The following is a 12,176-nucleotide window of genomic DNA, read 5'->3' on the forward strand; positions in this document are numbered from 1 at the left end:
GAAGCGTCCCTCTTCAGGTTCTGAGCACCCTCACGCTGAGGCTGGGTGATGGGCTCCCCAAGCTCACCTCTGACAGCATCCCATCCTCGTGCTCAGCCAGGGGAATGCTTTATTTCCAGTGGTCAACACTTTCAAGACAATGGGTCTGTGCTGAAAGGTTATTTTGTATTCACTGCAACCAACCCAAAGCAGCAACACCCAGCTCCCTGCATATCCTTCAGAGGCCGACAAACTTGATGAAGTGTCTATTACAAGCCAGGTCCAGTGTCTGAATTTTCCTTGCCATGATGGCTTTCCCAGTGGCTCAAGCCTCTAGAGACTGCTCTCCTCTAGTCACTTGCCTCAAGCAGGTTACACTGAGGTCAGGCCAGGCACCTCCCTACGGTCAGCGCATGCCCAGCCCAGCTGAGCCAAGTGACGACCAAACAATGGAGGGATGTGCCCTATGCATGGTCCATGATACTGGACAGGATAGCAGGTTCTGAGGAAGCCAAGTCCTAAGAGTAGGGTGAAAACAATCAGGGGAGACCCTCAAGAGCAGTTGGATCTTGATGATCACTTTTTTGTTAGCTAATAGTGAGCACCTGCTGTATTCCTGAACATGTGCTGGGCGCCTCCTCATGTTCATGACTTCCCATGACATTAGCACTGTCATCTTCAGCATGCAGATGACGATATGGAAGCTGGCGGGTGACATAACTAGTCCTAGGTCACACTGAGCAAAATCTGCGGAGTTCAGACCTGAAGCCAAGTCTTCTTCAAGCCAAAGGCAAGTCCCACGCAGCGGTGGCATGCCATCTCGAAGGATGTGTTTGGTGGTCTAGGGAATCCTGAGGACTGGGCTTTCCTAAGACCTGGGAGGAATGATGGAGACCCTCCAATGAGATTCTACTACGTGTTCTCAGAAAATGGAGCAAACAATCCTGGGCTCATCTTGATACATGAAGAGGGACTGCTTCTTTTTGGGATGGAGGGCCAGTCTTTATATCCAAGACCGGGAGCTCTGAGGCCAACAAAGCCCAGCCTGGCTAAAGTAAAATCCAGGTTCCTTCCATTATCCCCACCTAAGAGCCCATGAGTGGTCCAGTCAAAGGGCCCGGACACCACACATCTCCAAATCTACAGTGAGCACCTCAGGGCCAAACTGGGGTCTCCCTGGGAACCTGCTGACAGTGCGGCCAGCATGGCCATCCCAGCCCCTTCAGGTGGACTTTGCACTGGAGAGTGGGAGGTCTGAGTGCCTGCCTCACTCGAGAGGTGATGCTCACAGGAGATTAATGGCAGGGACTGGTTGGGTTACACCTGCAAGACTAAGGGGTCTGCGTGAAGGTCAAGGGTGGTGTTTATCATATCATCCCTCAGAATCAGGTGAGATTTAGGAGTGCTCAGAAGCCTTGGATCATCCCATGGCAGACTCTGCATGGGCTCAGGGCCTCGTCTTTACCGCTGGGAAAACCTAGAAACAGAGCTGTTTTCAGTTCAGCCTGGGTGCACATGTCTTGTGCTTTACCCTCTAGCTTCATTTTGAGTTACACATGGAGAGAAGGAGCATCATGTTCTGTGTATGCCTGTAAGGCTCTCACCCAGTCCTAGCAATGGGCAAATAGTTAAATCAAACCATTGCCGACAGTCTATGGAAATTGAAGTTACAAGCGGATACTGTCTTCACCTCCCTCCCAGACGGGGGCTGGCTGGGGATTTTATTTGCCGCCCCTCCCGAATCAGATTCATATATGTGTGTGCATGTGACCTGAACCTTGCACTTCTCTATCATGGCCCGATGACACTTTCCCTGTCTCTGTTGGCTTCCTCTGCTGGACCGTAAGGGTCACCAGGGCAGGGGCTGGGGCTGGCCTTGCTCCAAGTTCTACTTTCTGTGCCTGGAATGAGCCTGCCCATGGGGCGCTCGCTCCCTGTCTCTGATGAATGAAGGGGAGACCGGGTCTTGGCATCATCTGCTTGGACCCTTGGGTGAGGGTCTGCGCACAATCTCTGCCCCCCCAGCCCCTGGAGATTCTGCTCTCATCCTTCCTGTTCTTCAGATGTGGCTCTCAGGAGGGACTTGTGCTCCACAGCATCACGATGGACCCACTTCCCCAGCAGGCTCTTCCTCCCCTTGCGTGAATCTTACAAATGTCGCTCGACCCTCGAAGGAGGTCGTGGGCTGGCCTGCCAGGTGCCCTGATGTCTCCAACGCTCTAAAAGGCATCCAAGCCCCCAACGGGCAGTCACTCGAGGTTGATGCAGGCGGAGGATGTGTTCGTAAAGGCTTCCCTGTTTCTTCGAAAGAGCCTCCTCTTTCTTCTCCAAATCACTCTGGCTCCTTTGAAATGCCAGCGCAGGGAGGAGAGGAAGGGATGATGGACGAGGCTGCTGCCTGCTTCTGTGCAGAGGACCCTCCACGTTCCAGCCACTCGGGGATCTCAATGCTGGGGAGGCAGGGAGGGGGGCATCTGGGGGTGACAGTATCTTCTCCAGAATCTTCATCCACAGTAAACACCGCTAACTACCAACTCATAAAACATATCAGCTGGGTTTATTACTTTTAACCATCTTTCCAATTGTACTATAAAATAAAGGCAGATGCCATTTTAAGATCTTATTATTGTCAAGGGCCGGCTTCCCCGGCAGCACCTGCTTAGCAGCAGTCTGCTTGTTTATGGCCCCTTTTTTATAGGTGACAGTTTAAGGTGGCTCTTCTCCGGTTACAAAGAGTTCTTCCTAATGGAGCAGAAGCGGCACGCACAGTAGGTGGACTCCGGCTCCTGCCTGCGATGTTGGGGCAGGGTCGCAGGTTCACCTGGCTTTTTAGCTGACAGCCTCGCCACACACATCAGGCTCTGCCAAATGCTCTGCCATTAATTTATGATTTAAAGTAATTAACTTTTGCTGATTAAAGTAATTATTTCAAGTGCATTGCACTCGGGCCCAAATGATGCACACAGCCCCCTCCCCGGTTTGAGCCAGCAGCATGCCAAGTGCTTAAAAGCTGCACCAGGGAGATCTCCGAGTGGCTTCTGCCCGTCTCGCAGATCTGCCATGTTTATGACTGACTTGTACTAACTGCTCATTTTAATGCCGGGTTCTGGCAGAACGTTGACACAGTGTGAAACCTTCATCCGGTAAACAAGACAAGCTTCAGCTTGGTGACACCGATGACAGTGGAAACTGTTTAAATGAATCTTGCCTCCAGCCTTCCAGAGGTATCATGTTTTTTCACTCTCTTGCTTACCCAGATTGGCCCTTAAACAGCGAACAGCTTCATCTGGCCTCAGCCAAGAGCGCAGAACATATGCACCTTGGGAACCCAGCTCTGCACCCCGAAAATCAGCTGCAGGCCAGCACAGACCTTCAGTGGGCCCTCGGGACTGGACAGGGCAGGACGGGAAGGTCTCTGTGCAGAGGAGCCTGGCTCTGTCTGGGGAAACTTCTAGGAGGTAATAGAAAAGAGACAGAAAACAAGGACTAGGGGCAGGTGGGTGTGCCCCAGTACGACACATCGAGCACTTTTGCCCCCGCTCCAGCCCCCCGGCCATGGCTTCCTTCGCCAGTGGGGCAAGGACTCAGTCACTTGGTGGCTAACCAGCGGGGAGGCTGCTGCAGGTAGGAGCAGAGGAGATGTGAGCTGGAGTCACAAAGCTGGAAAACCCTTCTAAACCTCAACCTCCCTCCCATTTCATGGAAGGAGGTGTGAGCCAAAGCCCAGCCCCCTCGCGTAGAACAAGCAAGGAATCCGGGCACGGCACTCTCCATCAGATATGAATGTTTGGGACCTGATGGAAGGCACAGGGACCTTCACTCCTAGAAAACATTCCTGCAAAACATTCTGCAGAAACATTCCTCATCACTGTTCCCGTTTCTCGTGCACCTGCTGGGTGCCAGACCCTGGGTCTCGCCCTGAGAGATGGTCTCGGGGAAGCTTTGCGGCAACCCTAGCTGGTGAGCACTTTACCCATCTTCCAGCAGAGGCACCTGAGACTCAGAGAGGCTTGCCCAAGGTCACTTAGCCGGTGGAACGGGGACTCGGATCCAGGTCTTTTCTACTTCCAAATTCCAGAAATAGGGTCTCTGCTTAATCTCTTTTTACCCATTAAAAAAATGAGAGAGCTACAGTGGCCTCCTTTAGAAACTCCCAGGAAGGAGGGACCACACTGGGCTTGGGGAAGGGTGGAGCTCCTGGTGGGACCGAGGCCCGCCGCCCTGGGGGGGCCCGAGTGAGGGGCCAACCACCAGAAGCCTTCACTGTGGAAAAGACAGATCTCTAAGGGATGTCAGTTCACACTTCCGCTCATTGCTATTTGGGGGGACAGTCTAGGGGGTAAACTTGCATTTTTATCTTTTCTCTTAGTAATTATCCTAACACTCTGGGCTTTCAGTGAACCCACAAGGAAATCTAATTTTGCATGTAATTAAGTGCCTGATGGGCAGCGATCCCCTGCAAACGATATTTCAGCTTAATGCTGTTGAGCAGACATCACTGGGAAACAACGATGCCAGGACCATCATCTGTGTGTTGGCACTCTTGTACGCGATGGCTGGGGTCGTAAATAACCCACTTCACTTACGGGGTGAATTAAGTGCTCTTAAAGGGTGTGAGAGAAAGAACATCAAAGGGAAGTATTCAGCTCCCATCCAGAAGCCTGGGCCGCACCAGGGAGGTTGGGCACATGCCCTGTCCTGCTTGGCACCCGCCTGCAAGGACGGCATTCTGCTCGCTGCGCTCAGGAGCTTTGTCGTGGGTGCCGAATGGCGGAGTCTGGGATGGACCCAGCCGGGAGGGGCCCGGCCGACGGGCCCCTGCCATCGGAGGCCACAGAGGCCCGGGAAGGATACGGCCACCTCCTGCCCCAGGCAGCAGGCAGACGCCGTGCCCTTGTCCTGAGCAGGACTTCTCGGAGCCCAGATGTTGCTGGAACCGAAGACCTGGCATCAGATTAAATGAAGACACTAGAAGGTGAATGTAGAAGCGCTCAAAGGGCGACTGAGACAGGGTGGGCAGCCCTGCTGTGTGCTGGACACCGCGGGTGTGGCTGGAATATTCTCAGCTTAGGACTGGTGCCTTCTGGAACAGATTTTTTTTTCTTTCTTTCACTGGTTTGATTGTTTTAGATAAAAAGAATGAAAACAAAACTTTAAGAAAATGTGATGTACAACCCAGTTTGTCTGGTTTGGTTTTCTGATAAACTCCAGGCTTGGAAGCCATAGACCCCTGGGTTCAAATCCCGGCCTGGCCGCTTACGAGTTAAGTGACCTTGGGCAGCCACCCAATTCTCCCAGTCTCCTTTTCTGAGGTGTGGAAGGGGAATAGACCAGCCCCAATCCTAGCCATGCAAGCCTTAGAGGCATGGTGACGGGAGCTGGGTGATGGGCCACCTGCAATAAACAGCAGCTGCCACCCAGGGTGTGGCTTCCCTGTGGTTGTCATTCTTACTGCAAACGGGAGCTCTCGGGGAGCCCAGGGCACCACGACCGAGCTCTGGACCTGAGCCTGCAGCTCCGCAGCACCTGCCTGAAGGCGGTGGGGGAGGGGACAAAGGATGCAGAAGGAAGCAACAGTCCCCTAATCCGCAGGGGTTGCGGAAGGGGCTCGGCAGCAGGGTCAGTGTGTGGCAGCGAGACTCTGGGGCCAGACGGGGAGCCACGCGCAGGTTCTTGTCCCCGTTCACCATAGTTCATTCTTTCCCGATTACAAAAGTCCATCCATACAACGTATACACGGGACACCTGCTGTGGGCGTGGCCTGGCTTGGGTGCCAGGATACAAGGCGACGAGATCACAACAAGCAGAACAACCTAACATCCTCTTGGAGTGAAACTTTGGAAAATATAGAAAAGAAGGAACAGGAGAATAAACACATCTGTTATCCTAGCACCCAGAGGCATTCCCAGTTCAGGTGTCAGTAAATTTCCCCAGACGTAGACTGGAGCTACCTTCATCTTCCCCCGACCTCCCTGATCTTTAGGCACTGAGAAACACACATAACATAACCTTCAAAAGCACCACACCTGAGAGGTGCTTCTCATCCCGTCCCCTCTGCACCACCATTCATTGACCCAACACTCCACGGCAGAATAGACCAAAGAGGGCCCTAATTCCCAGAACCTGTGCGTTACCTTACGTAGCGAAGACTTTATAAAATTAAGGGTCTTGAGTTGGGGAGATTACGCTGGATTATCTGGGTGGGCCCTAAACGCCATCATAAATGTTCCTACAGGAGGGAGGCGGGGGCAGTGCTGACACTAACAGAGGAAGGGGACCTTCCATGTGACCACGGGGGCAGAGATTGCAGTGAGGTGGCCACAAGCCGTGAGGTGCTGGATGGGGCCAGGAGCAGGTCCGCCCTCGAGCCTCCCGCCGGGCACAGCCCTGCAGCACCTTGACCTCAGCCCAATGAGACGGAGTTCATGCGGTGGCCTCCGCGCTGTGAGAGAGTACATCCCAGATGTTCTAAGGCCACGCTATTTGTGGCGATCTGTTTTAGCAGCCCCAGGAAAGGAATACCGTAGATGAACGTATTTATTAACCCCCCACGAACAGAGATCCTGGCTGGGGTATTCACTAGGTAGACATCGTGGCAGGCAAACAAATGAATGCGTGCATTATGATTACATCACAAAGAAGGAGGGGCTCCGTTTTTATTATCATTTGCACGGTACCCAGACAGCCTCCCCCAGCAACTGTGCTGCCCATTCTCAACACATGTATTTGTTTTCAGACAGGACAGCATGACTGGTCTGGTATGCAGCCCCCCGGCCACATCCTCCCCACCAATCCTGTCTTGTCTGAGCTGGACTTACTGATGGCCCCGTGTCATGCTCCCTCTGTCCCAGCCTGAGGTAGCGACATGAGCGAGGGGAGACAGAAGGAGGCCTCTGAATGGGAAGGTGGCCTAATGAGGGCCCTTCTGCCTCCAGAACCTCCTAGGTCAGGGCTAGAGCCTCTAGGTGCCCCCCACCCACAGTTGCCCACAAAGAAATGTCTCCCTGCACGCCGTGGAGACAATGGGCACGCCTGCCCATTGTTTATCAGACAATCACAGCTGCTGACCTGCACTCCCACCCGAGAGGTCTGGACACCTGTTCCGTGGACACAACTTTGTTCTGAAATTTCTGGCACAAGGACAAGAGTCCAGGCAGGCGTTCCTTGGAGCAAACCCCCGAGCAGTGCCCGGCCCCACTCTTTTGGCTGGCACGATGATCAGAGCGGCCTTTGGAAAGTGGCCTCAGCCTCCTTCGGATATGTTTGGCTTTGCCTCATCATTTTCCTCAAAGAAGACTTTTGGTGGCATCTCCTGGAGACACCTCGTCCTCGGCTCCCTGCGCCGTGTCTGGGAGGGGCTGGGGAAACGGACTGGGGGACCCTCCCTGCATGTGGGGCCGAGCTGCCCAGTGATGGAGGCTTAGGGTTTGGAACTGGACCATTTGGATTTGGATCTGGGCTCTGTCACTTCCTCCCTTGATGTGACCTTGGCAACAAAGGACCTTCCTGAATTCAAGCTCCTGCATGTGCAAAATGGGGTTTTAAGAAAAATCGCACTTGCCCGCCCGACCTGTGCAAGGCTGACCTTGGCCCACCCAGCACGCCCAGCGAGCCTCGCGTTCAGAACATGATACCTGACAGCTGTTAGTCCATGTGCCATTACTCGCCCAGTGCTGGGTCCCCTGGTATCTGTTCTCACCACATGAGGCCACACAAGGGAGCGGGTAGAGGGTCCCTCCGCTCAGGGGGACGTTGCCTCCCCTGGACCAGGCTGACAGCTTGTTCTCCCTGACTTGTTCTCCCTGGGCCTGTAGGCAGCAGAAGCCATTAGGAGCAATTTGTTGTCACCAGGCAGACCTGTTTCCCTAAACTGTTATCAATGAGCCTGTCAACCCAAGGCCTAACCTCCTTTGTTCTTTTCATCTGTTCTCCCCTCGGAGGCCTCTCCCGGCCCCCCCTCCTCCCCAGGACGTGCAACAGGCCGCGGTGCACCTGTTTGGCTGCAGGCTGGGCCCGGGGGTCTGGGCGTGGCGGGGAGAGAGCAGCGAGCTGCCCAGGCCTCCGGGCTCCCGGTGCGTGTCCACGTCCCGATGTCAGATGACAGTTCTGTGGCCGCAGCTGGTGCCCGAGCCCATGCCAAGGGCGCAGTGTGCCTGCTCCCTGTGCTAACGTGCCCCGGCCTCCCCGAGCAGCGCGCCGGCCCTCCACGGCAAGGAAGCGGGAGCTCGGGGGGCCGCCACAGGCCGGCACCTGCTGTGAACACTGGGGGGCGTGGGGGCTGTGCTGTGCGCACCCCACGGAGTCCTGATCCACCAGAACTTTCCCAGGCCTGAAGGAGCCGTAAGGGCCAGAGAGCTCCGGATGGGAACTGGCTCTGGCTCAGAACCAGGTTGACAATCGAACAGACGTGGAAAGAGGTACGGTGGATTGGGTCCTTTAGGGGGCCAGCATCCAAGAGAGGGCCCCGCCCTGGTTAGCTCGGTGTGTTGACATCGTGCCACAGACTGGGGGGGTGGGCAGAGAGGGGGGATGAGCAGCAGACTTTGATTTCTCACAGTTCTGGAGGCTGGGAGTCCAAGATCAAGGGCCAGCAAGGTAGGTTTCATTCTGAGGCCTCTTTTGGGTGGTAGGTGGCTGCCATCCCTCTACGCCTTTCCCTCAATGTGTGTGTGTGTGGGGGGGGGGGGGGTGGGGGGCGGGGAATAGTAGAGAGAGAAAGGGAGTGAGAGAGAGAGAGCTTGCATTGGTGTCCATTCCTGTAAGGGCACCACTCCTACCATGGGGGCCCCACCTCCCGACCCCATCCGACCCGAGTCACCTCCCAAAGGCCTCCTCTCTAAATAGTATCACACTGGGGGTTAGGCTTCAACAAAGTGATTTAGGGGGACAGAGACAGGCTGCTAAGTGATTCGACGGTCCCGAGGGGAAGTGAAGGCCTCCCAAGCTGCCCCTAGCCATGCAAGAGCACATTCAGGGACTTGACTTCACTCCAACCTTAGAAGGAGAAGCAAGGGAGAATCGCCACCTTGAAGACCGCTCTCCACTGCTTTTACTAAATTTCTGTCTATAATGCCTCTGGTCTTGGGCAACCGATGAAGGACCTGGGAGTTTGCTGGATGCAGACTTCCAGTCAATGGGACCTCCTTCTCAGGCACCCCCACAGAACGTTCAAGAACAAAGTGCAGGCGCGGGCCAAGAAGAAGCTACATGCGGGTTCCCTTTTGCCCACAGGAGCCATGTCCCAAGGGGCCAGGAGGGTAGAAGAGAATGCTGGGGACATTTCCAGAGTGCTTTTCTGTGGGCAGTGCTGACTCTCCCAGACAGACAGCTTCAGCCTGTCGCCCATGCCCCACGGGGAAACAGAGGCTCAGTGCAATGAAGGGGGTCGTCCTGCTCTCCCAGAAGGAGGGCTCAGACTGGTGCTCTCAGCCGCGCCCCTCATTTCGGCCTTGGTGACTCTCCTGAGGCCAAACCCTGTGCTCTCCTTGATCCCCAAGCAGGGCCCACTGCTGGAGTCCGTGTGGGCCGCAGAAAGACGCCACGGGCTGGGGCTTCCGTACCAGACACTTATTCTCACAGTTCTGGAGGATGGAAGTCCCAGATCAGGGTGCCGGCCCAGCGGGTGTGTGTCGAGGACCCTTCCTGGGCCCAGATGGCTGTCCTCTTGCTGTGTCACTCATGGTGGAAAGCAAAGGGAGGACGCGCTCTGTCACAAAGCATCACACTGGGGACTTCATCTCAATATATTAATTTTGGAGAGGACACATGTTCAGTCCATAACAGCAGCTTTTTAGAGCACATTGCATGTTTGTGAAGCCCGCAGCATGTTCAGCCGGGGCCCGCAGACTCTCTCTGTGCACCACCAGGGGTCCCGGGGTCAGATGTTGCTCAGAGGCCCAGGGGCAGGCTTGGAGGGCATGTGGCCCTGTCCTCCAGGAGAGCCCCAGAAACGGGTGGTCATGGCCAGACTGGGGTCAGTCCTTCAGGGACTTGACCATGACTCATGTGACAATGAGGTTGGAAAGGGGGTGAAGGGCAGGGAGACTTTCCAGAATGCACCTGTTCACCCCAGGGGCCAGAGGTCCCAAGAATGGTGGTAGCAGCACTTTCAGTGAAGACCACTGAAAGTTTCTTGCCCCAAACTTTGTCTCTGCCTCTATGTTCTTGCTGCTCCTGACTTCTGCCCCAACACGTCCCCCAGGTGGGGAGGATTCTGCAGAGCCTGCTCAGGCAATTCATAGAGGTGGGGACATTGCCAGCACCCTCAGGAGAGTGGGATGACGGGGTGAACCCCCCACGGAAGTCTCCCCCTGCTCCACAGCCATGTCCCTATCCGGGTTCTCAGCCTCCGCTGGCCAAGCCTGAGCTCCTCAGAGGCAGACAGACTTTTGCCACCGGAAAGCCCGGGTTGGGGTTTAGCTGGATTAAAGCCCCCTCTTCGTCCAGCAAGGCAGCCTTGTGGTCACTGTCTAAACAGCTCCCTCAGAAGAGCGCTTCTGATCTCTTCCAGCTGAGCCAGCACCCGAAGGTGGCTTCGGGTACTGCTGGCTGACTGATGCATGCACCTGCCAGGAGGTCTCGGCAGCCCAGAGGTGGTGGCTGCCCAGAGGGCTCTGGGAAAGGAACTGTGCTTGCCGAGCTTAGGCTCTCTCTCCTACTTTGTGGAGCACCTAGCCCCTGTGGCCGATGGCACCAGCCTTCCCATCCTGGGCCTGGCAGGGCCAGCCTAGAAGGGAGGATGGGTTCAGCAACAGGGCAACTGCTCTATTTCTGCCTTCCCTTCCCTCCTCCTGGAAGAAGACCATTATGCTCCTTCAGGCTGCAGGTCTGGGGCAGCCCACGGCTGCCTCTGCAAGATGACCGCGAGTGACATTGAGCCCCAGAAACCTGGCCATGGCTCCCCGGCTGTGGCTCCCCAGCTGTAGCCAGCTGCATGGAGCCAAGCTCTGTGGCTCCATCTGGAGAGCAGCTCACAAGCCGGCTGCCCGAACCCAAGCACACGGGTGGAGCCGCTCTCAAGACGACAGTGCTTCTCTCTGGGACCTGCCTGCTCAGCCACTGGATGGAGGACAGGACGGGGGGGACATGGACAAAAATGTGCACCAGGCTACCAGCCTTTGTGATCCTCTGGGTGATCCTGTGGCCTGAATGTGCACAAACTCACAAACCCACCTACTCACCCACACGCGCACACACCCACACATGAGATCGTCCACCATGTGTTCCTGCACAATTCCCCATTCTTGGTCCTAAATGGGGGTGAAGTCACAAGGAGCCTGTATGAGTTTCCTGCAGCTGCCATAACAAAAGGTCACAAAGTGCTTGGCTAAAAACAATAGGCATTTTAGTCTCTTACCGATCTGGAGGTCCAAAGTCTGAAATCGAGGCGTCGGTAGGACTGCATTCGCTCTGATGGCTCCAGGGGAGGGGCCTTCCTGGCCTCTTCCAGTTTCCGTAGCTCCAGGTGTCCCTTGGTCCTTCTTGCTTATAGGCGCATCACTGCGGTGTCTGTCTCCACCCTCAGATTGCATCTTCCTCACTGTGTGTCTCTGTGTCCAAATTTCCCTCTTCTCCTAAGGACATCTGCCACTGGACATAGGACCCAAGCCATTGTAGTATGACTTCATCTTAACTTGATCCCCTCTGCGAAGACCCTGTTTCCAAATAAGGTCATGTGCACAGGCTCCGGGTAGACATGGATTTTGGGAGACACTAGTCAACCCAGTACAGACTGATGACACCATGTCTCCTGGGGCTTCTCAATTCATCTTAGTGGCTCATGGAGTGACCTTTGCACCCCCAGTGGCCTAGGAGAGTTGAATGATGTCCACCCTCATGGTGGCCCTGCCACCCTGGCTGTACCTTCTCCAGCTTTCCTAGCTGAGACCTGGAAATATTAAGGCCAGGTTCTGCCAGGAGGCAGACAACAGGGATGCTGGGAGATGCCAAAGAGAAAAAGGTAGAGAGGAGAGACTACTGTTCTGTTTTTTTTCAAAGACTTTGAAGAGGGTGAAGCCATTGCCTCCGTCCCAACCCAACACATAAACATGGTCCTAAGAGCACAGAAACCCCTATGACTATAGTTTCACCTGACATTGTTGCTGCTCAGGGGACTGATCCTGAGCCTATAAAAATACCCTTTCTCTACTGCACCAGAGAAGGTGCCCAGAATGAAGTCACTCTTAGCTTCAAATGAT

The sequence above is a fragment of the Mirounga leonina genome, unplaced genomic scaffold (genome assembly GCF_011800145.1).
Source record: "Mirounga leonina isolate KUSES-001 unplaced genomic scaffold, KU_Mleo_1.0 Mir_114, whole genome shotgun sequence".
NCBI classification, from domain to species: Eukaryota; Metazoa; Chordata; class Mammalia; order Carnivora; family Phocidae; genus Mirounga; species Mirounga leonina.